Source organism: Bombus affinis, chromosome 12 (assembly GCF_024516045.1).
Source record: "Bombus affinis isolate iyBomAffi1 chromosome 12, iyBomAffi1.2, whole genome shotgun sequence".
NCBI lineage: Eukaryota > Metazoa > Arthropoda > Insecta > Hymenoptera > Apidae > Bombus > Bombus affinis.
Window position 1 is genome coordinate 6,861,156 of NC_066355.1, and position 27,500 is coordinate 6,888,655.

General features: G+C 36.5%; 2 long non-coding RNA genes across 2 annotated transcripts in view; one reads left to right on the forward strand and one right to left on the reverse strand.

Moving 5' to 3' along the window:
* LOC126922648 (uncharacterized) overlaps positions 1 to 27,500 on the reverse strand; it is an 85,485-nt gene that overhangs the window by 18,238 nt on the left and 39,747 nt on the right. The gene's annotated exons all lie outside the window — the stretch shown is intronic.
* LOC126922641 (uncharacterized) lies at positions 16,608 to 21,807 on the forward strand. The gene is made up of 6 exons (XR_007712865.1): positions 16,608 to 17,010; positions 17,139 to 17,693; positions 18,490 to 18,829; positions 18,909 to 19,236; positions 19,311 to 19,540; positions 20,073 to 21,807. It is a non-coding gene; the product is annotated as an uncharacterized LOC126922641 (long non-coding RNA).

The following is a 27,500-nucleotide window of genomic DNA, read 5'->3' on the forward strand; positions in this document are numbered from 1 at the left end:
CCACAAGAAGTACAATTAAATATTTATCCCTTCCGTGTTAATAAGCTGATGAATCTTTTGATTGTAGCTTGCAAGAATAATAGTAGATTAGTTTAATTCTATCCAGTTAATTATTCATATAGAAATATGTTTTTACAAAATTTATGCTATGAAATTTTGAATACATTTTATATTTTACGAGAGGAAACTTTCGACACGTCTTGTCCATCTGAACGTTTCTCAAACGTGCACGAAATCTTTTTCCATTTTATTCGACGTCAGAGATCCTTTTTTTTAACGTCGGTCTTAAATGATACATTAGAGATAATATATGCACATATTGTCCTTTCTTACCAAAATATCGCCCAGAGCCAACGAAAACATGTAGACAGTGGATGTATTTCTTGCAGTGGAATCCGCACCCAACGTAATCATCATCATTCCATTTCCAAATACACCCACTATCAGGATTATTAAGAATAATCCTGATACAATGTACGTTTCTGGGCGATGCATGTATGGAACGAAAACACTCTCCTGGACCAAATTCGTCACATTCGAATTCATGGCCATCTGTAAAAGAATAAATCCACGTCTATGCGTTATGTATTTTATTTTCATTTTCAAACGTTGTATAAATAAATAAGTCTCTTTTATATTTATCATTCAAAATATTTTAGTTGGAAATGGAAAGGAATAAGCCTTGCGCTATAGTGTGATTTTTCATTTTCCGATACGCCGTTCCTTTTGTCCCATGCAAAACCCACGCGTCCATATCTGGATGCTCGATAACGAATCGCGGCACAATAAAAACTAATCAGATCGATCGCTTTGCTATATGACCTTTCTACCATTTTAAATTGATATAAACTCAACGACAGCGAGAACTTCGAACGCTGCACGGTACGGCATTTAGATGAGGATTTAGGACAAAAATCAGAATTTGCTGGCCGCGTTCGCACGCTTGCGGGCTACGTTTGCACGTTTGCAGGCCACTTTCTCAGGTTCTACAGTGCGGCGTTTGAATGAGGATTCGGGACAAACATTTTAAAAATATATATAATATGCAGTTTTCCAGAAACTTAATATCAGGGAATTCGATGTGAATAAAAGTCTGTTTACCAAATATCCCTTAGTATTTTCCCTACTTCCTGGTTCCGTTCAAATATTATAATTATTTATTGTTTTTGTCTAGTCCCTTTTCCTAAATTAAAAAAAATAAGATTTTTTGTCAGATATTATAAACATCTAGTAAAGAACAGAGTTTTTATGTAAAAAATTTTGTTGAGACAAGTGTGGTAAAGAATCAGCCTGCGTGACGCTGTTGAGAACTGTTCGACTCGAAAATGCTCGTCGATGCTATTTCGAAACTTCATATTCTGACGAGAAATCAATACAAAAGTAATTAGAATAGAAGCTACTATAATAGAAGCTACAAATTGTTTAGAAAGTCAATTTTCCATGGAAAAAGGTTACTATTGTTGACATGTATAGCAGCAGTCCTCAACTACCTAATGGTGAAATGAACGAATGGTTCAATATAAAAATTTACAGCTGGAAAGATAATTCCAGATTGACTATCATAATGTAAGGGTTTATAATGTAAAGTAGCAGCATTCAAAAGAACAAATAATTCTGAAGGCAAGCTGAATACGTAATTCCAATTTCTAAAAGTTTTTTCAGTTTCGTACCAATATAGACGACTGTTATCGAACAAATTTTTCAGAAGTCGAACAATGAAAGTTGATAGAGTTGGTCAGTTTAATTTCCACGTGAATCGAATGTGTAATAGATGTCCTGATACTAATCGAATACTAACGATATCGCTTTAACGATACTTGAAAAGGAGTTCTAGCTCTTCTAATGAAGTAAAACGCAGATACACACGAATTAATGAAATCTCGTTCTACATCGTTTGATTTCCAAAGGAATTTCTTATCTTCTTAGGAAACAGTGTTTTATACGTAGTAACGATACCATCGATGAACGTATGTGTAAATTTCACGAGCTGAGTCGCGTATCTTGCACGATCGTATTCTTCGAAACTTTATGGCTCCCCATAACGATTCTCCCGTCTGTGAAACTACGTATTGTCTTGCTTCGTTACCGGCGAAGTTAAACTAAAAGTGGTGTCGAAGTGATATTTCACGGAGTTGATAAATAAGAGAAATGGAACGAAATCGACTGCGTTCGAAAGAAATTGCACCATCTGAGTTTAATTTATCCACGTCGCAGAAGCGCTGAAACCTCGTTATTTCACAAACATTTCCAACGATTTCATCACGCTTTCGTGATTTCGTGACTGGTAATATATTCCTTTCGATTCCCTGTTTGTCGAATTTTACGAAGATCTCTGCAGCTTCAGCGCGATGTTCTATGTCCCATGAATCAGACTAGATTTACGCCTGAACTTCGTGAACGAGTTTGAAGCGAATACAACGTGTGACGAGTTTCGTGCCATGCGTTAAAAGAGTCCAACTTAGTTTTCAAACAGTCAGTGAAACGTAAAGCAACCCTGGCCATGGTATAAAAGGATATACAGGGTGTTAAAGCTGTGGACGATATTTATAGGATTTTATATATTACATGTCAAACGTGAAGGTAATGAAAAAACGCTTATATAGAAAAATATTATTCGAGGCTTATTTTTTAATATACATAGTTGGTTAACGAATTATTTTCGAAATAAATATTTATCCAGGATAGTTATTCGAAAATCATTTTAAATTCACCGATAGCTGCATAGATCGATGAATCAGCTGATGAAACTTTCTCTTCATTCTATTCACATCTCGCGTTTCTCATTTTGAGTCAAATAGAAATTAAATATATAACAATGGAAATTCTATCGTCGTTTATTTTCTCAGGAACAAGGGACGTAAAGTTGGAGTAAAATAAAGAGAAAAAGCCGTAATTCATAAATTTTTACCGCAAAATTAAATTGTTTATGAATTGAAAAATAAGCTGTAAATCTTTTTGTGTATGAATATTTTGACCTGTTGAATGATACACTATAAATGTCGCCCACTTTTCCTCATCATCTTGTTACAAGTATCGTGTTAAAGATGTAGTCCTCAAAGTGTTTTTTTAATCGTCTACAATCCCAGATGAAAGGAGAACTATCGTATTACGTTCTCTTAGAGCAATTGAAAAATAACTCTCATACTTGCGATCGAAACATTCAATCTGCTAGTTTCAGACCCGTTAATGGCACCAGTACCATGCCCTCGACATTCGGAATATGGTAGGGTGAAATTGAATTGCGGTTTTGGAATTTCTCGATCGCAAAGAGAAATGATCGTGATAGAAGGAGTATACCTTGTGTCAGACTCTATCAGTTGAAGTAAATTTACGGAAAACAGAATGCCACGGAAATGTGTCAAGTTTGACATAATCCAATCACATAGACTATTAGAAATATTATAATTATTAAAAATGTAACTCCCTCCGATAATGCACTAGTAAAATCATCTTGTTCCGGTATGCAAGCGATACATAATTTTATAAACTATACTATTATCATTATACTATTCTTTGCATAAGTAAAATATACAAAATTTGGCAAATATCGACAGGCATTTAGAAATCGCCCTACTACTATAGCTCGCACACGGAATTAAAAGGATTGTCATTGCATTCATAGTTGCAGTAGTATTTGCAATAATTGATATTAATGACGTTATGCGAATATTATCCGCCTTGTCGCTGAAAGTGATTATTCGAAATTGCTTCGGACTGAAATGCCGTGAATTCGTTGCGACAGAGAGTAACAGGTGTCATGTTGTAAATATAACGCAGCGGGACGCGACTAAATGTAATTTTTTAATAACGACAATCCTGGTCGTACTCGCGACGAGCGAAATGGCGATTGCGATGCGCAGATTTAACGTTGTAAAAATACGTCTGTCATATACATATTCTATGGTGTGCCACGATCAACGGACTGAAACCGATTGCCGATGAAGTATGGCCGAAAAATGGACGATGTATGTATAACTACGTTTCAACGATCTATTCTAATGGGCCACGCAAATTCATTCACGTTCAAATTCGACCAGTCGTGCGAAAAACGCGATTTTATTCTTTTATTCTTAAAGGCGATAATCTGGTTTCATGTATAGAATCAATACACAATAAAAGCAGCTGATATTACGATATTGATTTATCGTTTTCACGAGTGTTGGATTCTCTGTACCTGTTATAGGAAATTTGCCCAGTTTGATATTATACACGGATATACGATACAGAAAAATTAATAAACTAACTCGATAGTATTTCAATCTTATGTGTATTGAATGATAAATTTGTTTTTTAGCCGATCTGGAACGAATACCTGAATCACGCTCTAAAACCAATTATATTCATACTAACATACTCCACTGTAATTCTGTTTTAGAATAGTAAAAACTTTGGTCGAATATGAGAGATGTGCTTATTTTGGAGGTTCTCTGTGTACAAACATTAGAACACTTTCCAGAAACTAATGGACAAATACCTTAGAACGAGCTAGCTTATTTCTTAGAACGAGCTAATCCGAGTGATAACAACGGTATTAAAATATATCGATTAATTTCAAGTATATTCTACGAGTTAAATAATGACGTTGATTCCTGCTCATACAATTGTTACGTTTCTGTTTTTATTCGTTTTAACAAGACAATGGACAATGCGTTGGAATAAATATTTTTATATTTAATATGAAGGGAAGACATTTCTAACGAAAAAAGATGTATAATTTCAAATAAGATAATCGTATCGACGCAACGTGTATGTATAATGGTAATAACTATATTAAGATAAACCACAAATGAAATATCTTCAAGAGTGTTCTTACGCACCAGCGTATGGGAACATTTTAATCAATAATATACATATGTATGTAGAAACCAATACCTATATAGAAGTTCCAATACATTCATAGCGTTCTGTACTGCAGATGATATTGCAATGGAAACCGAATGGTGGCCCATTAATTTCGGGATAACCAGAAATTGGTATTCGGAAAGTCCAAGCTATGGTTTAGGTTCCATTAATTATTTACTAGTCGGAACTTGTGAGTTTGAAGCGTGCTCTTTTAGAAAAAAGTTCCTGATGTATTGTCGATGTCGTGTTTACGGATGAACTAGCATTAAGTATCGATAGATGAACATACTATTTCCACGTTTGCGATGCGGAGATATTCCACAGCTTGTGTAACTTTAATTAATGTCTCAGCTTCGATTAAACTTTAAAGCGTTTTGAATGGAATATTCACGCAAGTTCGCAAATGTTGTGTCGAATTATAATGATTTGTAGAACCACGCACAGTGTCGCGAGACGTCGTCCTAACGAAGAAGATGAACGATACATCGCCGCGTCGAAGGAAATGGGGGACTGTTAAGAGGTAACCATTACAGGGAAGATCCGATCCGAAATTCACTTTACGTATATTTATCGACCATATTCTCTGTTATATTCTTTTATGAGCTATGGGATCGTTTAACTTCTCCCTAACGATCGTCCCTGTGTCACAGAAATTGCATCGGTGGATCGTTTCCTTGGTGTGTAAAAGCTGAAAATTTTCTGATATGAAAGAGATATTCTCAATACACGTTCGTAATACGTTGGTAATAGGCTCGTAGATAAAATACTACGATACATTCAAGCTATTTGAGGCGAGTAAATGCACGATACACTATAGAAACATAATGGCGCTGGTTTCGTAGTTTTTCAAGGCAGGCTGTTTTCTTTGGTCTATAATTTATGGAATGTTCGCGCGAAGCTTCACAAAGCGGGACTCTAAGGCAAAGTTCGCGTGGCTAAAGGGTTTTCTAAAATGTAAATACCGCTTCCTGGAAGTAGAAGAACATGCGAAACCACTTAGTACACGAGGTAATCTTTTGGGTATAAATTATTAATCCTTAAATGCATAGTGTCATCATTTGATAATACAACTTTTTTCTTAACATAGCAAACATATGCGAGGCATTGTGAACAGAGATAGACTAAAATATATTTCTTCTGAATGTAAGTTTATGAATAAAATTATTATACTACGCATAGTTCGATCCAAGTAACATAAAAATACTGTCAAATTAGTTTATTTCATTTGTACGTTTGATCATCCTATTGTCTTCGTCTCTTGTTACAGTCAAATGTTTTAAAAATTGTGTTATGCAATCAACGAGATAAATAACTGACTATATCTTCGCGATAATCGACCTGCAATTTGCTTATACCTTTCAGACACGTTATAGCCATCTTTGATAACAAAGTACTTTCCCAAGTAAAAAATTAAAAAAAATAAATGGCGTGAATTCAATAATTTTTCTATGATTTTGTGGTTTGATTATATCTAAGGAGAAGAATCAGGGTTTGACAAATCTATTGCGACCATTTCTCTAACTCTTTAGCTACAGAAGTGTTCCACTTCGCATTCTTCCTTCTGGTAACGCGAAAACTCATCACGACGGATATCTTGAGGTACGAAGTTAACGAGAAACTTTATCCACTTTGTGACAATCTCCAGAATATAACTTTTTCAATTAGGTACAGAATTTGAACTTTCAAATCGAAATTTCCGTTCATTAGTTCGTGTACAAATGAACCGAACGGAAAGGAACAAGTGCCGTGCTGATGTTGAAGTTCAGCGTCCTACGAAAGTAATTCGTGAAAGTTGCGAACTGCCGAAGAAGTCGAAAAAGTTCTTAAAGGTTCGTGGATAATCTTAATTTAGTTCTAAAGCGCAAAAAACATTTGGATGCGATTAAAATTTCCGCGTGAATATAAAGGGTGATCGTTAGGAATTGATTTCTGCACGATGTCATAACGAAATTGAGAGAACATATAGAACCAAACCGAGCAAATACACCATTGAAATTGGCAAGCACCTGTCGCGTCGATATCGCGACACGCTTTTATAGGCTTTCCCCTTTCATTAGCTTCCCAAATTGCAATATTCGCGAGATTGGAATCAAATTAGTGTAGTATCGGAAAAAAAGGATAAGACTAGGATAATTTAGATTTGTAAAATTCTCCTAATACTATTTATTAAGATAAATGAAAATAACAGAGATTAATTGGACAGAGAACGATAAATGTTCAACTTGAACTAAAACACAAAAGTCTTATTCCGCTCAAATCACTCTCGCAACTCTATAACTCTAACAACTCGATCTCTCTACAACGCTAGCAACTCTACAACTCTCGTCTTCGGCATCTGCACTCGCACGCTCTCGCTTCTCAACTCATACTGTACGCCTTTTGCATTCGTTCTCGCTGGCGTCTCAACTAACTCTACCCTTAGCGTCTCTTTGTCTTTTCTCGTCCCATCGAACACGTGTCCCGAAACCCCGTGGCCAGGGTCACGCAGGCTCTTTCCACAAAACTGTCCACTCGAAAGGACAGACGACACATTGATGTACTCGACGGCGCCACGGCTCTCGCCACTTTGTATACGGTTCGGCCGATATCTTGGGCCTTTTGCCCACGATACTATATTAGAATTATATCTTCGACGATTATTAGAACGAGCGAAAATTTCTACGGATAGTGATCACAGAATTTGTCAATCAGCTGATAAACGTATTGAGCTAACATGATTTGCAACGGAAACCTTCCGTTTCCATATCAATTTCAAATCTATTTGGCTATGATCGCGCATCCCTCGATTGCCGCATTTTTATGGAAAACTCTGCTTCTCAAATGTACACAGGCGGGTCGAACGATGAACGGACTGTTCCATTATTCTTTCTAATAAAAAATTATTATTTTACTTTTGGAATGGACCATCGAATTCATTTATGAATAAAATTTGTGACCATGATTCTTTGTACACTTTAGAAAATTGTATGTTGACTTCCAACGTATTAAGTAGCACTCAAGTTTTGTTAATAGAATGTTCTCCTCTCGTGTCGTATTCTGGAAGGTGGTTTCATCCCTTGAACTCCAGTTATCGCGACTAACAAGGATGTGCAATTATAAATGTGACTGTTCTTCAAGCCCACAAAGTGCACCCTCGAGTTTCATCCAAGTTTTGTTATTGGGATCGAATGCAAATTTCGAATCTGTCAGATTTTTCTCTGTAAATCAGCTAAAATGTCCGAAGCTATTCTCTCTAGTAACTTGTAATAACTAACCCTTACTCGAATCTCTGCCCTGGGCAATGTTCACTCCATCGATCAGCAACTTCAGTTACCGCTCATCCTCACTAAAATCTTTCCATGGCTCAATGCCTCGTGGGTGCACTTCCAGCTCCAACTGTTTTCTTGGACAGTGTCCACTAGCTACATCGATGACGGAGAATAATCTGTCTCTCTAATCAGTCTCTCTGTAGACGCTGCCGTGTAAACTTGCAATTATTTCCTTGACAAATCACCTTCTGTGAACGACGTCCATTTCCTGGTTATTTAGTGGTTACTTTCACCAAAATTGTCGACCACTTGATCACTGCGAAACTTTCCGGGGGATTCTTAGTAGTTTCACCTACTTTCACAGACAGTGTCTATCCAAGATTGGTAAAATAAACAGACTATCGGGACCTTCTTTGGAAAGTAGAACGATTTTCGCTATCAGAGATGCAGATTCTATCAAGCAAAAGGGAGACACTCCGGAGAAAAGAAATTGACGCTAAAACATAGTTTCGCAATCTAAACGAAGAATGTCGAAAAAGGAATATGCTGGGACTAAAAAAATGTTAAAGGCATTAAGAGAAGTTCTAATAAAATACCAAAAAAAAAAAAAAAAAAAAAATAACAAACAAAGCAATAAAAAACAAAACTGACACGAAATTCGAAGAATAAGAATAGATCAAGAATATCACCGAATAAAATACGAAAAAAAAGGTAGAAGAAAAGACTGGATGAGAGCACTAAACTGAAGTTTTACTGATAAAGAAACAGGAACACCAAAGAGAGTAGTTCAATCAATAAAAAATAGCCTAACGATGCTAAAGATCAGTAATAAAAAAAGGTATACGAAGGGAGAGACGGAATTGCAGCACGTCTGTACTACCATTCGCGGTATAATAGCCCTGATATAGCGAAAACTTTTTACCTTGTTTTCAATTTAATCAAATTTTCAATCCCACTGAAAATTTTTAATTTCAGTTCATCCCTTAACTCGCACTACTTCGAGATTTTCTCGTTGATGGCTGTATACAGTCAAAAGCGGGGAAAAGCTAACCATTGGCAAAGGTTTATTTTTCGACAGAAAAAATCTCGTTGAGACAATTCTTTTTAATCATTGCAACGCCGAGATTTCCAACGTCATTTTCTGGTAATAAATCCAGCTGATATCAACTACTGGAATCACCGACGTGCACTAACACGTTCGTGATATTCATTTCAAAATAACGCGCGTGTGTTTTATTTTCCCTGAGCATATCATACTTTTTCATAACATCGTCGAACATTCGTCTGTTTACCGACGGAAGCAGGAAAACGAGGAAAAAATACGTAGACGAAAAGAAAAAATCTGTTTTAATAATGAACGACCTATATCTTTATTTGTTGTTGAATAAAAATTAACGCTGCTGTAAACACGGTTATCATGAGATCTACAACTTCACGATCTTATTAAATATACTTCTTTTACGATATAATCGCAAAAACATTTACCGGGATTATGTATTATAATGAATATTGTGTAAATAAGGAAATTGAAATGTATCGAACACAAATTAAAGATATTGAAATATAAGAGTCATGTACCGTAATGAATATTTTATTTAAATACGTTCAAATGTATCAAACAGAAATTAAAAATGCCGGAGGATAAGAATTATTTATTACGAGTATTTCATTTTACAAAATTGAAGCGTTTCAAACAATAATTAAATATGGGTGGAGAAGAAACATTTATAAGAGTTAGGTTTGGGTTAGATTTCTCTTACTTATCTCCCTGTCTGTCTGTCTCTCCCTCTCTTTTACTTGGGTTTATCTTAGGGGTGCTTTAATTTGTCAATACAGAACCTTCCTTCTACATCTATCTTCTTCCCAATTAGTAATTTCATATTTCAGGTAAATAATTTCACGTCCGCGAAAGAATAGAGTTACTAAACTAACGAATTACATTACTGTCTCGGCAAAGGCGTTAAATTCTGTCGATTCATCGTCTACGAGGTACAAGCGGCTGAATGACAGCTACTTTATCGAGGGAATTGCGTTATAATGTTGTCGGCAACCGGCAAAGAGCTTTAATCCATTGATTGTCATTCGAGTAACTGAATTCGGAAACAAGCTCGTGGTAATTAAAAAGAATGTATCGCTAATGTATTTAAGATTCGATAAAAAAGAAATTTCATTTATCCTCGCCGATAAGGATAAAGGTAAATATCAAAGAGGGAACGCGTTTCAGACGACAAACTCGATTTTGATCGACTGGTCATTGAAATTTCCTGTCACGTTCTTGTTACTAGAATTGACGTTTCGCCGTTTTAGTGCTTTCGTCCTATTATTTTCTGTTACTAACTAGATCTTCTGGAAATGGCAATTATTGATATGAAAAGCGACCAGTTGACCGTCGTATTTGATTTTCTCATTAACGAGGTATTTATCGATCATGTAACAAATATCTCTTAGCCATATCGCTTTGACACAGCTGCTGATCTGTCCTTTGCACCGTGTGTAGGATTTAGTGCAATTAGCATAGTGCTTTATACGTCTCTATATAGGATCGATTTGCATTTCGTGGTACGATACCACCAGAAACGCATGTTTCGTACGTACAATTATTTTGAATTATCTTTATCAACGACAGGAAACAATCTACACATTTTGAAATTTCGTTGAAACCACAATGAAACACATTTACACCGATTGTATCGGTGAAATGTTAAAAGAATTTGTAAATGTACGTAGAAGTTTGAAAATATTTATTGCAAGCATACGCTTCATAAACATGCTCGAAGTATACGATTAGTTATCGAATCATGATAATAGTGTTTCATTACATCTCATTACCTCATTAATTAATTACTCAACAAGTTTCGTATAACATACGATAAAAGACTTTCTCCCCTATCTACGAAGAGAATTTCTCGATGAGCCTCTACTACGTAATGCTCGTTCTTTTGGATGGCGCGACTGGTCCACAGAAAAATTATACGGTTCCGTTGGAAACCGACGAAAGCAGCTGACGCGCCAGGCAGAGAGCAGAGGGAATGAAATATCACGGAGATGAACCTTGATTCTTCTGCTTAGTGGAAAGGTTATCGATCGAGAGCAGGATCAGAGGTCTTCGTCTCACGATTAATTACTCCACGAAAATATGTCAAAAGGAAAGGCGGGTCTTTAGAAGTTGGTCAAAAGTCAGGGCAATCGTATAGAAAGTATTGAATTATTATTTCCTTTGAAACGTATGTAAAAATATGTAGAGATAAAATGTTATGATAAAAATCTTATTAATTTTACTATTAAATTTGTTTTTATTTAATTTCAATATTCGATTTAGATTTTACGGGTGTTTCAGGGCGTATTATTAATTTCACAACTTGTTTAATTTTCTTACGCTAATTAATATCGATTAAATGTCCGTCTTTCTCGCCCTTTCGTAATTGTAATTTTAATCTAGATTCGCGATAAGTTGTTTTCGACGAGGTAAATTCGCGAAATTGTTTTCTTTGAAACTCCATAGTTATCCTCAGTGTTGACCCAATATTAATCTTATTCGCTTCGTGCCACGGTAATTAGCCTTCGCGTCTGGTTGCTCGTTTTGAGGATCGGGACACAGTTTCTCATTTTTAACGGGCACTTTGCGCGGTCAATTCACGCGCGCCATTTCTCCTAGACGTGACCGATTCTTCACCAGACTTCTACTTCCATCTTTCTGGTGCCATCATGGCCAATGTGTTTCTTATTCTTCTCCAAAGACTTTCCACGTCGTCGTCATGAATTCCACGTTCGATCGATACTCGAGATCTCACGCTATTTTTCTTCCGTGCACCTATCCAAATATCAGACACCTGACCACCATTCGAAGAAACATGAACATCTCCATTCTGCGATTTCGATGCGAAATTTCAGTCAGTCAGAGCAATTTCGCTGGCCAGAAACACAAAACCAATTTGTTTAAATTTCCCACATTGTTTATTAGAAAATTAAACCACCTATTGCTTAATGTTCGTATCGGATATCAGTTGCCTGCATTATGCAACCAGTTTAACGTTACAATGCGCTTGTTAGTTCACGTTTGTAACAACTGTGGTCACATTTGCATACGATACGAGATTCCTCCCGGAAACTCTGGTTTTGGATCATTAAAGTTAACTCGATACATACACAGCAGATAGAATGTTCCTTTGCCTTCAAACGAAATCAGACTTTCAATTCGTTTCATATAACAGTTTGTTGCGATATGAAGCTCTTTGCTTTCGTCGAAACGGAAGTAGATGAGATACGTTCAAGTCAGACACGTACGCTTAATGAAGTTTAATTGAATTACGGTATTGTCGTACATACTTAACACATCTTTGACCGGTCACGAGTTAACTCGTGTTTTCATGGCCAAATTGTGCACCATTACACGCAGATGATTGTTACACTGTTTATCATACGAAAAAGAAATATTAAAAGTTGAAATAAAAATATATAAAATTTATTAAAGTTTATTTATATTGTTTTACTTTCACATCCAATTACGAAATAATAACCGATGACATGAGATAAATTCTCAGTAAAATTTCCGGTCAACAATGTGTTAAATTTTATTTATTATATATCCTTGCAGTGCAATAGATTATTTACCTAATTATTGTAATTACACGTCTACTCTTTTGTGTAAACAAGCCGTATTTTCTAGTCGCTTATTCATTAGATCGATTAATCCCACAAAACAAAAAATAGACAAAACTGATGAAATTATGTAAAATAAGCGTCGATCAAAAAGTGCTTCGGCACTAAAATCTCAATAATTTCGAAAACTCCAGCTAACCATTGCGGCCTAATTCAACGATGTTTCAGCGATACCTATTTCCACTATCTGTTCGTTTATTTCTGTCCGAAATTGTAGTCGGTCGAAGAATATGGAACATTTGATAGAACTCAACTTATGGTCAAGAGCTACCAGGCTACGGACTGGTGCTTTAATTCTCAAATACAAGAAAAGGGATGGAATAATTCATAAGGGGGTTGCCGTTTCCTCAGCGTTTTGTGCGTCCGGAGCTTCCACGCGGAATAGCTCCTTTTCAAGCGGATTATTCCACAAGCTACCAAGCTAATGCAGCTTCCAAGCAGCTCGTACCTTCGTCTAGCAGTTCCTGGTACGCCTGGCCTGTAATCCGTCACTTGGGAAATATTGATCCGCCATCGAACATAAAAGGGACAAAAAGAAAAACGTGGAGAGAAGATCACAGATTTTCCTGCGGCGCGACGAAGAGATCCAAGTTGTCTTCCGCTAGACTCAACCAACCAATTTCTGCTGGCTCGACGAACGTGATTAAGGAAAATTAATTATCTCTGGTCGACCATATGAAACATTTGTTTATCCTCGTCGAGTTAAGCTTTCGTGGACTTTGATAATTAATTAGCGACATCCTCGAAGACATTACAGTCGATTAATCGGGATAATTGAGTAACCCGGCTTTCCTCGTATCATTATCTACCATTTTGGAATCCTTTCTATTCCACACAACTGGTATCTGCCTCAGCTCTACTTCAATTTCCTTGCTCTCGTCTCGACTTATCGTCCCGAATTTCCGTCTACGCTTGCCAATTTCCGTGTGTCTTCTGATTCAAGATGATCTTACGATCCTTTGCTTCGTATTAATTAAATTGGCCACGATAAGCGGGACAGCGTACGTGATATAAAGTTTTCATAAGTATTTTGACATTTTCAATAGGAAACTTGTATGTCCATATTGTACGCGCTACATGAAACATTTTGAAATTTCATTTCATTAGCACTGTAACATGACATGATTATTTTTCTTCTTTTTTGACAATTTGGAAGGATTAATTTAATAGACCAAGTTTAAAAAGATTTCGAAGAAATTGCAATTAGTCGAAAGAAGAAGAAAATAGCAAAGATCTTTTGATGTCTGTTACTTGATTCCATTGATCAACCAATTTCGATAAAATGTTCAACATATCTGTAACTGAACAACGTCATCATCCTCCTACGTACATGAACTATGAACTTTCGCGCATTTAGAGGAAATTTAAAAATGCAAAATTGCGCAAAATATACATACATATATATGTAAACTCCCTAGAGTTCAGGTAGGATAGGGATTCTTTTCGTTTTACGGGTAGCACGACAGGCTGTGTTTCATGGACAGAACGATCTTCCTTTGTTTTACGGACGGCCATTTGAAGAAACACGTTCTTCCCAAACGAACGGACAGAGAGTTACATTAGAGACAGATAAGGTTACAGAATAGTTATTTAAGATTTTAAAGACTGAAGGAGAAATATTGGTAGCTAAGGACGTTGAAAATCGATTCTCGATTTTCAGGTAAACATTGTATCAAAGACTTGTTATTTCCCATGTAGATAATTATCGTTATTTATTGTTATAGACGCATATTAATTGTTTATTTTTGTATTTTTAATTACTTCATAATAAAAAAACTCGATTTTCAGACTTTAGAATCGATCCCTGAATTATCCAATTATTGAACCTTATAAATCGACTTTCCCTACGCCATGTTGCTGAAAGTTAACCTACGCGTCGTCATGAACGAGAACGCGAAACAGTAGAAGATAGAGAAGATATAGAATCTATCAGAAGACCAGAAGACGAAATATGCTGTATTTTCCCCCCGGAATATCAAGAAGAAAAGTACCATCAATAATTATTCAGTTTACCAATAGTGAAGAAGGTCGCAAACAGTCTAACCAAGGTAGGCCAATGTAGAAATATTAAACTCACAATAGATGACGAGACAGCAACATTGTATATCAATACGGATTCAAGCTTCGCAATTCGAGACATTGTCTTAGAGGAACCAGAAATAACTCGCACAAGAAAAACAAAGACGGAAATTGACATGGTAAAACTTCTAGAGACTCTCCGAAAATGAGATAAGAGGGAAATAGAGGAAATAAACTTCAATATAGAACAATTTGAAGGAACTCGAAAAGCCACAGACTGGATATCGGAGCATGAAGAGGAATGCAAAAGATACAAAATAAAAGGTAATGAGGAAAAAGTCAAAGGTTTAAGAAAGTATCTAGGAAAAACAGCAGAAAGAAAGCAGTACCAAAGGAATCTGCTGAAAGCTGAAGTACACAACTGGGAAGATTGGAGGAAGCATTTGGAGTGGTATTTGGCTTGTCGAGTGCCGCCACACTCCAATGCCCGGTTAACAGCTGCATGGTGTGATGATCGATGTCCATCTTCTTTTTGGTAAATAGCAGCGCACTCGGTATTAATTTCCTTGCGCCTCCAGTTCCCCCTTCAGCTCGTTGCCGTCATCCGCGCCGATCTTGGTCTTATGGATCTTGTTCCTCTCGTAAGTCTCTCCGAGCATCTTTATCTTTATGTAGATCGGGAGATTCCCGGTCAACACGCAAAGTGCCGCGTGGGAGACGGTACGGTATGCCGTCGTTGTTATGCACAGGGCCGTTCGTTGTGCCCGTTTCAGCTTCTTCCTGTTCTTATCGGTATTCGCTAAGCTAATTCTTCTTTCTGAACCCATACTGCCTCCGATGGAACTGGTCCGTTCCGATGCATCTCTCGATGATCTTCTTAAAGCATTTTTCCCAGATCTTGCTCATGGCTGGGAGTATGCTTATCGGCCGGTACGCGTTAAGGAGACTGGGATCCTTTCCCGGCTTCCTTAGCAGTATTACTCTGGCCGTCTTCCAGCAGTCCAGGAGTCTTCGAGTCTTCCATCGACTCCTGCAGCCTTCTTGGTGTTCATTCTTCCGGCGGCATCGACGACATCGCCTTCGCCGATGACGACGCTGAAGCTGATGTCTCCTACTTCTTCGCGGCCCTCGTAATGGGAGGGTCCGTGTCCCATGGTGAATAGCCTCTGTAGGACTGCTTCCACCATGTCGATCGGCATGTCGTTGGTTGGTTTCTTGCTTTTGCATCTCTTCATGACTGTGCGATAGGGTTTGCCTTCTTGCTTTTCTGTATGGATGGAAACGCGTTCGAAAAGTAGAACGGAGTAATTAGCGATGCACGGTCCCAGGCTGGTGAATATTTTTCCATCGGGAGAAGCCAGGTCGAGCGATACAAGATTTATATGCTCGTTCTGCCAGTTATTTCAATGTCTGTTACGCGATAGAAAATGAACATAAATGAATAATAAATGTATTACAGCCATAAAGATTGCTTGATGTACGCCACCGTTTTTCCCCTATTTCTCCGATACAATTTTCCTTTTTTTTTTCTTTGCGAAACACTTTACTAATCGGTACGTATTCGAATTATCCTCACTATTCTCGGTTGTTTCCGTTTCCTTTGGATTTACATAAGTACTCGTTTGATGTACGTGCAGAGTGAGATAATAATTATTAACAGCTATAAAATAAGAAGCGAAAATACGTTGAAACTCGACTTCTAGATTCGCGAGACTTTGCAGAGCCTCGAAACTCTCGTGTTTCAAACCTAACAAAAAGTTGTAGAGGGAGAATTACATTGCGAGATCTTTTAAGGAATATCGTATCCTTGTAATAGGATTATTTCAGCGAGGGAAATTCCGTGTTGCGTGTAACGCGTTGCAAAGCCATGAGCTTTCTTTCGGGTTAATATACATAACCGCCTTATTGAACTTTCCATCTCACACGTGAATTTTGCGATGTAATTATCAACACGAGGAGGGTGATGTAAACTCCCTAGAGTTCATGTAGGATAGGGATTCTTTTCGTTTTACGTGTAGCACGACAGGCTGTGTTTCATGGACAGAACGATCTTCCTTTGTTTTACGGACGGCCATTTGAAGAAACACGTTCTTCCCAAACGAACGGACAGAGAGTTACATTAGAGACAGATAAGGTTACAGAATAGTTATTTAAGATTTTAAAGACCGAAGATTTAAGATTTAAAGACGGAAGGAGAAATATTGGTAGCTAAGGACGTTGAAAATCGATTCTCGATTTTCAGGTAAACATTGTATCAAAGACTTGTTATTTCCCGTGTAGATAATTTTCGTTATTTATTGTTATAGACGCATATTAATTGTTTATTTTTGTATTTTTAATTACTTCATAATAAAAAAACTCGATTTTCAGACTTTAGAATCGATCCCTGAATTATCCAATTATTGAACCTTATAAATCGACTTTCCCTACGCCATGTTGCTGAAAGTTAACCTATGCGTCGTCATGAACGAGAACGCGAAACAGTAGAAGATAGAGAAGATATAGAATCTATCAGAAGACCAGAAGACGAAATATGCTGTATTTTCCCCCCGGAATATCAAGAAGAAAAGTACCATCAACAATTATTCAGTTTACCAATAGTGAAGAAGGTCGCAAACAGTCTAACCAAGGTAGGCCAATGTAGAAATATTAAACTCACAATAGATGACGAGACAGCAACATTGTATATCAATACGGATTCAAGCTTCGCATTTCGAGACATTGTCTTAGAGGAACCAGAAATAACTCGCACAAGAAAAACAAAGACGGAAATTGACATGGTAAAACTTCTAGAGACTCTCCGAAAATGAGATAAGAGGGAAATAGAGGAAATAAACTTCAATATAGAACAATTTGAAGGAACTCGAAAAGCCACAGACTGGATATCGGAGCATGAAGAGGAATGCAAAAGATACAAAATAAAAGGTAATGAGGAAAAAGTCAAAGGTTTAAGAAAGTATCTAGGAAAAACAGCAGAAAGAAAGCAGTACCAAAGGAATCTGCTGAAAGCTGAAGGACACAACTGGGAAGATTGGAGGAAGCATTTCTCAAAACTTTTAATCCTTTGAGTGCTGTGGGCCCATATAGGTGTCTGGTGAAAGCTATCAGTAAGGACTAAGGATATATATACTCGTTTTCTGTAAGTGACTGGCATGGACTAACGACACATGTATGGGTTTCTCAATTGTTCCAAACACCTACGTAGAAGTAATACTACTACATTTGTGTGAAATAAATATAAATGCATTCCTTACGGCATTAAACAAATGCCAATAGTGTCTCCTTATTGTTGAAGTGATCACCACTTGTAAGAAAACTCTACATATGGTTTTGTTAGTTTTCTCAAGCACTGAGATTTTCACATACAATTAAATTATTAACTTGTGTTCTATTTACTAAATTTAGTTTTCTAGTTTATTACCCAAATTCTAGTTAATTGTAAATTTCAATGTTTATAATAAATAATTAAAAATAATTAAAAAATTTCTTCAATCATTTAATATCGCGCAAAAGAATTGCTATAACTTATAACGATTTGTGCTTTGAATAGTCAATCAACAGAGTTCAATCTACCGAAAAATTATTTCGTCCATAGCGATCGTCAGCGCTAGATACGCGCCGTAAGTACGGACGGCATAGGCCGCGAGTATTCAGCACTCAAAGGTTAAGAGTAAAGGTTGGTCGGTAATACGATATGCTTACAATTTTATATACCTTTCAGGTTCGTTCATAGAATATGCAATAGAGGAAGGACGACTAATATTGGAAGTAAAAGAAGTAAAAAGAAGAATGCCTGAAGATGTGAGGGTGCACCCGATTGTCATTGGATTACCTATCGAAATCCAAGATAAAATTGAAAGAGAAAGTATACAGTCAACAAATAACCTAATGGGAATTTTGGGACAATATGAAGATTGGAGAAACTGATTCCATAAAAATTATCCGTGCAGATCGATACCCAGTAATGACATCCAAAGAAATTCGAGTATGCGAGAAAGAAGAAAATTAAATTAATTTTCACCTCGATTGACTGTCCATCCTCCAATGGACTAAACGAGAGGGTAAATCAGACATTAGTAAACAGCATCAGATGTAAGATCAATTCGAAAAAAAAAAAGAGAAACTGGACAAAAATTGCAGAAGAAAGCGTAGAAGAGTACAATAACACCAGACACAGTGTAACGGGATTTGTCCCAAATCATTTACTGTGTGGAAAAATGATTGAAATCGTCCCTAAGGGAATAATGGAGAATATGAAGAATACTTGAAGAATACAGTGATATAGTCTTCACCCACAACGGAAACAAAATGAATAGAAATAAGCTGGAAGAAATTAGGAAAGGACCTCTCAAAATTCTAAGAAGGATTTCAAACTTCATATATGAAGTGGATAACGGTAATCGGAGATCTGATGGGAATTTCTTCCACTCAAGTAAGCTGATCCCTTATAGAGAAGATAATTAACGATGTAATTATGAACACGAGGAGGGGAGATGTAAACTCCCTAGAGTTCATGTAGGATAGAGATTCTTTCTGTTTTAGGGGTAGCACGACAGGCTGTGTTTCACGGATAGAACGATCTTCCTTTGTTTTACGGACGACCATTTGAAGAAGCACGTTTTTCCCAAACGGACGGACAGAGAGTTACATTAGAGACAGGCAAGGTTACAGAATAGTTATTTAAGATTTTAAAGACTGAAGATTTAAGATTTAAAGACTGAAGAAGAAATATCGGTAGCTGAGGACGTTGAAAATCGATTCTCGATTTTCAGGTAAACATTCTACCAAAGACTTGTTATTTCCCGTGTTGATAATTATCGTTATTTATTGTTATAGACGCATATTAATTGTTGTTTATTTTTGTATTTTTAATTATTTCATAATAAAAAAAACTCGATTTTCAGACTTCAGAATCGATCCCGGAACTATCCAATTATTGAACGTTATATATATAATAATATAAAAAATACTTAAAATATTCAAAGTACTATGATTTCTCTAATACTTGTTAGGTAAAACAATTTTCTACCGAGGTTCTTCTCTCTTAATTGCATTCTCGAAAATATAATTTATATAAAAATCCGTAGTCTAGTCTAACTGATATAATATGTGTTGTTTAAATTTTACTACAGGCCCAGATAAAAAAGACGTAAAAAGTGACCTTTACTTCCTATTTCGAAATTCCAACCGTATTGCTATTTCTTCAAATTATCTTTACACGTCATCCAGTAATCTAATCTTTCTAACTTCCCCAAAAAGATGAAGTCGCTTGGCTGGATTTTAATAAAGTTATTATGTTTCAAGGAACGTGTGCTGATATTTGATCGTCATCAAGGAAGCCGTGCTTTGATGTAATATTAATGAATCAGCGTATATTTATACTTGGGTAGATATTAAATGAAGATAATATATAGGATAAAATGGAAGATAATATTTCAACAGATATCACAGAAATATAGTAGAAATATAGTACGATAATTATGATAATATGGACATGATACAATGGCTGAATGGATTTAATATGATTCTTTTAATTAATCGTGACGCTAGGTTTATCTCTGCATCGAATAATCAATTGGAACGTGGATATAAGGGTAAGAAAATTAAAATGGTGCGAGACAAGCGGTATGTAACTTTATAAAATTAAATCTGCTAAGGAAAATGTGCAATTTAACAGATAAAATAATTTATAATACACGCAACATGTTTATAAAATTTTTTTTATGAGACGTATTCAGATACAATACTTTCGTAAGCCCCTGTTTATTTGACAAGGTCTACAGCGTATTCACCGTTCTACTCTTTTCGCTAGATGCTGAGGGTACTCGATAATCGAGTGACTTTCGTGACTTCGAGTGATTTCACTCAACGTCCAACGAACAGCTCGAAGCCGAATACCAGGAATAGTAAGAAAGTATTTACCAATCATTTTAAAATCCTGGATAAATCACGTACATTAGTTAAAGATAAACAAAAGAACAGAATTAAATATTCCAGAGCTACAAGAGGCTCCGCCCCTTTTTTTTCTTAACAAGCTCTTTACTATTCGTCATGAGAATTTAACAGCAACAATTTGTGTCTCGCGTGACTTACAAAATTTTAGTAATAAGATCCAACTGTATAAGAGAGCTCTGGAATAATTTATTTCGGGTTTATTTGCATCTTATTTAAAGGGACAAAGTCCAAAGAGGGACTGATACTCTCTTTTTTTCCAGTTTCTTCTACACAGAAAGGAGGAGCAAGCTTACCCTTCGTACAATAAATAGAAGGAGCTACATACGTTTTTAATCGCAAAGATCGCGGTAAACTTACGAAATTTGGAAACGTCAAGGGTATCGTAAGGTTTCTGTGAATCCTTTTTATGGATTCCCGTGAGTCTCGATTTACTGCCGCTTTTCGTATTTCTTGTGCGTATTAAAGGACTTTGCACGACGCAATCTCAGCGGAAAATCTTAGCAATAAAACGTCCAGCTGTTAACCACAACTGGCATTGAAAAATTTGGAAATGTCGTAAAAGTCCAGATTGTCGAAGTAACACGTGCACGTTGTTCAAGTAACATCGTAAAAAACAATTTAGAGGAGACAATTATTATAATAGAATTTCTCAAATAATTAGTATGACGTGTGCCATGTGAATAAATAGTCGTGTTTGATGTGGTATTATTACTTTCCCATCAAATTTAACTGTTCTTTTGGCAATCTACGTAAGAGATTCAAAGCAAACAAATCCATCGACTGTAAGTATTTATTAAACATTTCTAAACTCAAAATAAAAGAGAGAGAGAGAGAGAGAGAGAGAGAGAGAGAGAGAGAGAGAGACAGTAATGACTCGCCACTTTTTATTTTGTTAATCTAAAATAAATTTATTCAGCAGTTTACCAAGGCCCACCTTTACCTGGTTTGATGCAAATGAGAAACGGTAAGTGTTAGCAACACCATTTCCAAGAAACTTGAGGTACTATGTCAAACTTAGTTGACACGAGAAGCAACCACTGTACGCTTAACTGACGGTCACGGAATACATTACTTCTTGATACAATCTTCCTGCTTGATTTCCCTTTACCTTTGATTTTCTCCTACCTCTGGAAACCACTTTGGTATTTAATATTAACATAGTTCTTTAGATGGAACAACTAGCTCTCTCGATAAACTTAAATATAAATAGAGAACTTTGTTACGAATTTAATTTTAGAACAATTAGTGGAATGTTTGTCAATCTGCATTCAAAGTGAATAAAATTCGCGTTATGGAATTATTCCTTTCATAAATAAGCGAGTGGCTGCCGATTCAGATAAATTGAAAAATTAGTTGCGAAGAAGTAGACAATGTTTTTTTATTCCCGTAGTTTTCTTACGCCAGGTGAATTAAAATTAACAGAGTTTTCTTATCATGCAGATTTCTGCATGTTCATCTAATAAACTGGAAATTTGCCGCAAGCGGCAAGCCACGCCGATTCGCCGAAACTCTTATCGAACAAAATAACTAGAAACTTCTTCCCTCGCTCTACTTTCCATACATGCGCTAGTTTCTCTATACATATTCGTTTTTCCATTTTTGTTGCAAACGCTTCTTCGCTTCGATGATCATAGGTTGATAAATCAAAGGCTTTATTCGAGCTTATTCCAGTCGAATTTTTTCCTTAGTTTTAATCAAAATTCCCTTCCATCCGTATTAATCTTGTCACGTATAAGCAGCTGAGTTTAATTTCGCTCTTCGTGTACGAACTACAATTCGTGAAATACAATTTATATGACCATCAACTCGACGGTCCACATTTACACGAATTTTTTCGACCGTATTTTAAATGCCATGAAATATCGGACCTAGTCAGAATATAATTTCTATCAAATTATTCGCGTACATTGCAATATTATTCGCTGTATTTCTTTGCACACTATACGTAGTATCGGGTAAAATACGATGGTTCATGAAAGTGTTCGGAGAATTATCAAACCACTTGTACGTGTGTCGTATAAAACATTTCGAAACTTTATTAGCATTGTAATGAGACTGTAATATTTGAAAAATTTTAAATGAATATGAAATCTACTCGCAATCGTTTTGAGGGGTAGTTTCATGCATATGAATTTTCTGTTTGAAGAAACAAAGGATGATGTCTAATATAACGAAAAACGACTGTTCAAATACGTCGGTGCCTTTTATGAAGCTCGTAATCCCTTGCTCGTAAACATTTTCAGATTTCTGTCAAATTTTCCCAATATAATCGCCAGTCTTTCTTTTGATATAGGGTTAATCAAGTTTTAACATGTTTCGTGCAACACACATATTATATTGAGGAAACTCGTTAATGGATAATTTACAGAAGAATATTGTCTCGAAAGCGCGATGCAAAGAAAAGACAGTGGTTCGACGATAATTCAATACGAATTACTCGTGAAAATGGATGCACGTTGTTAATTTAAAACGACGTTAACAGCATCGTGATCACACATTGTCGGACCCAAGGCATTAATGTTTAAAATTAGAAAACCACTTGCAAGTCTGGCTATATATTCGCGTGTTAGAACACTCTGGCCGAGCAAAAAATGTTTGCCTATCAATTATTCGCCACTTCTTCTGCTGCACGTATTTGCGTACATATATGTTGCGCTCTATTTTTTTACCCCGCACGACAAAATCTTTTTCGTATGGTTCATGAAAAATCACACTTTTTGTGAACTCATAATTGGCAGATTTCTCGGTCAAGTTGATCCACAAACACATATTTCTTAAAGATACGTATACAACAATTAAATGTAAACGGAGATTTGTTTCATCTTCAGAACACCATAAATCATCTTAATCTCAAAATTATCATAAATATTGGAAATAATACTCTACTTTGGTTATATCACATATTTTTCAATATTTGTCTGCATTTTTGTATCTTTAAATTTTTCACAAGTTCGATGATTCGTCATAAACGAAATATTTAATTGTCCTTTTGTATCCTTCGATTATCAAATTATTTTCAATATTCCGCACTACTTTTTATTCTATATATTAATTATCGTCAAATCTAAAAGTCTATCTAAAAAACTATCGTCGAGAATTATCTCGTAGTTTTTATTTCGGACCGATTTTCCGTTAAAAATTATTAAAGTAACTCCTCTGTAAGCTGCAAATGTGCTTGCAATTATTTCTAATGATATCAGAATTTTACGAACGCTTTCGTGTTTGATCATCTTGTAAAATAAAGTCGAACGGACTTAACTCGATGTGTTCTGTTTATCGGTAACTCGATTCGTCAGAGATTTCGTAAATAATACCTTTTACTCTGTCTTCCTCTTTCCACCACTGTAGGACTTTGGCCTTCGTAGATCCGCTCCGCTTAAATTCGCCGCGTTTCACACGCGTTCAGTTCTGGCAAGTTCACTCGTTACGTTGTCGCAACCCGGTGCTTCGTCGTTTCACGTTCCTTAGACCTTCAAGTCGACGAGATACTCTTCTTTGGCTTTCAAACAAGAATCTATGGAACCAGAATATAAGAAATTAAAATGAAAATCAGCCGGCCGTAAAGAAATTCAGATTTCTATGAAAAAATTCGAATTTGTTTCTTTATTTACCACTGTGATAAAATGGTGGAGATTAGAAGGAAATCACTTAGCCGAAACATAAAATATGAAATGTCAAAGCTTGTTAATCTACGTATTACTTTTCTAACGTTTCTATCTATTATCGTGATTGCTATCGTACGTCTAATACTTTTTATTATTATTACAGGTAATTATTACTACAGGTAACTTTTTCAAATAGGGTGTTTAGAGTAGGTCGTAATCATTTATTGTTACAAGGAGAAAATCTACCGATGGATTCACTCTGAGATATCAATTCGTCGAAATCGACAGCGCGCCGTAAACTGAAGCGGAACTGGGATTCGTCCAGGATCCACGCTCCCTCGACGCAGTCGCAAAACACGATGCATCGTTTTGTCTACTCTTTCTCCTCTTTCGACGCCTGACATTGGCTGAAGGGCGCGCCTCCTCGAACCACCCGTTTTTTTTTTCAAATCGTAATCAAAAACACACCTATTCGATCTAGGAAGAATGTTCACGTTAATCTATTTCTCTGTTCAACCTTTTTCTACCATATACTACAATCAACCACCCAATATTCCAATTGTATTTTTGTCAAATCAACAAATTCGGTAAGCAGATTCCGTACGATGAATTTCCTTGTATACTGAATGATGTAATTTAATCGGAGTTAATTAGAAATTCACGATAGACAGTCACGTTGAATTGTGGATAAATCATAACTGAAATATCTAATTATACAATCGGTTTAATTACATTATCATGGATGCAACATTCGTGCAAATGATACAATGAATTAGGAGTACACATAAACCGCGCGAGGATAAATATTCCGCGCCAATTTGGAATCGCTGAAGAGAGCTCGCGTTCATAAGTGGCAATGATTTCCCGTAGGAATGCATCTGTTGCATTTGGTCGTTCTGGATTAAATCAATACGACGCAACAGTAGCCAAACAGAGGCGTTATTTATTTTGCATCCTCCACCGTATTTTTCTTTCAGCATCGTCACCGATGGTCACTCCGGCGGATTAGCCACGCCAGGAATTTCTAGAATCGACCAGATTACGACTACGCAGCGCCGCGTTCCTTGTTGCGTTTGCCAATCCACTTGGAATTCAATTAGAATTCTTATGGTAAGTGACAACAACCAACAGATACACATCGAACCGTGACGCATACAGTTGTAGAATTTCAAGTTCCTCGCGCCGAAACGATTGGTAACCGTGTTCAGAAGAAAGAAAAGCACGCTAATTCTTCAGTCTGCAAGATTCGATAGTTACGATCGCCAGTTGTACACTGTTATACCGTGAATTGTGTACGAACGCGTGACGAAGATTTCAAGCATTTTGTGCTGAAATAATTGCTAATCGTACTGCACGAAGAAAAAAGAAATACGCAAATTTTTTGATATTTGAGTTTCGATAGTTGTGGATGGCAAAACGTTTGTAGATTCAATAACACGTGGCAAGGATTTCAAGTTTCTCCTGTCAAAACGATTGACGACCGAACGACGACGACGACGACAAAACGAAGGAAGGAAACAAAATTCCGGCTCTGAGTTTCGTTAGTCGCGAAACGTTCGTAGATTCGTTAACATGTGACGAAGGTTTTTAGTTTCTCGCGTAGAAATAATTGGCAAATGTGCCAAAAACATAAAACTTTGCTAATTTTTTAGTTTTCGAATTTCGTTGGTCGCGATCTTGGGACGTTCGTGAACGATTCATTAATATGTAACGAGGATTTCAAGTCTGCCACGTCGAAACGAGTAACACGAAAAAATAAAATTCCGCTAATCTCTTAATCTTCGAGTTTCGTTGGTCGCGATCGCAATTCGTTCGTACACGACTCGTATTGTGGATCGATGGTGAGATAGGAAATTGCGTTAATTTATATATTTGGTTAATTTATGCTTTCGTTGGAAATTTCGTAGCCTTTGCTCGCGATTAATCGACGAATTACTCTAATATGCTTCGCTTCTAAATTACTGTAAAAATTTCGCCGCATATACCAATGTAATTTCGGTCTATCGGGAGTGTCGATCAGTTTTCCAGCGTGAATATAATTCTGCAAGTGTCGAATCATCTACCACGCAGAAATGGATCCTGTCGGTATACAGCTGCTACTGGAGGTCCGTTTGATCGATTACGATAAAAAGACGGACTTTTAATAAAATTATAGAGCCAGGAACAGGATCCATTGAAAGGAGAAGATCTTCGTTCAACAAGCTTCGAGGTAAGCAGAGATATTGACTCGCCGTTGTAACAATTAATCCTATTAATTCTCGATTTGCTCGATGGTTCCTTTTCCTCACTGATACTTGCGATTTGTCCTTTGTATCGTGTTCACAATCGTTTCGTTAAAGTCCTGATAAATTTCAGTGTACTTAAATTCAACTTTCAACCGTTCAATTCCAAACGAAATATAAACAGAAGATTCGTGGTTTTTATATATTCAACTCGTTTGATAGATATTTATTTTATTCTTTTTATCTCGGTTTAAAACGTTGATGTTTTTGTCGTCGGATTAACTAGATCAATTGACAGTGATACGTATGTTCACAGATTCGTGTTTCGTCATTTCCTGTTTGCTATCTATTTTTCCTTTTTTGTGTTTCATTCATTTTCTTTTCCAATTATATCGTCTCTACTAAACAAGCAAACAGAAAGGGAGAGGTAGAGAGAGAGAGAGAGATAATTTTGTGGTATTTTTGGAACAGCATCTTCTTCAGGTTATCCGAAATTTTACCACCCTTCCTTCTGTCACCAAGTTATGATTGACCCTGTTCCATCCAAACGAATAAAATGGGCGCCCCGCAATCACTGTCATCTTCATAACCCACATGCTTCAGCTACAAAACGATAGTGGGTGGTCCAGATTTGCCGCTTATCTACCAATCGTTATGCCATCCTGTCTGGTTTGGTTAAGTAGGAAGCAAATAGGGATACCCTAAGCGGGTTTGGCGTTTCGTTGAAATCGCTATAAAGGTATACACGGTACAGTCTGGTCTCCGTGCCAACGCAAAAGGAAAATACAGCATGAAAGGAAAATACATTGGTCGATGAATGTCCCGAGGGAAGAGGAATAAGACCCGTCGACGCAAAATCTTAATGGATTTCGTGTCTATCTCAAAGAAAGCTTCTAATAATCGAATATACTAAATACCACTAACATTATGAGATATCTGAACGTGTTTCA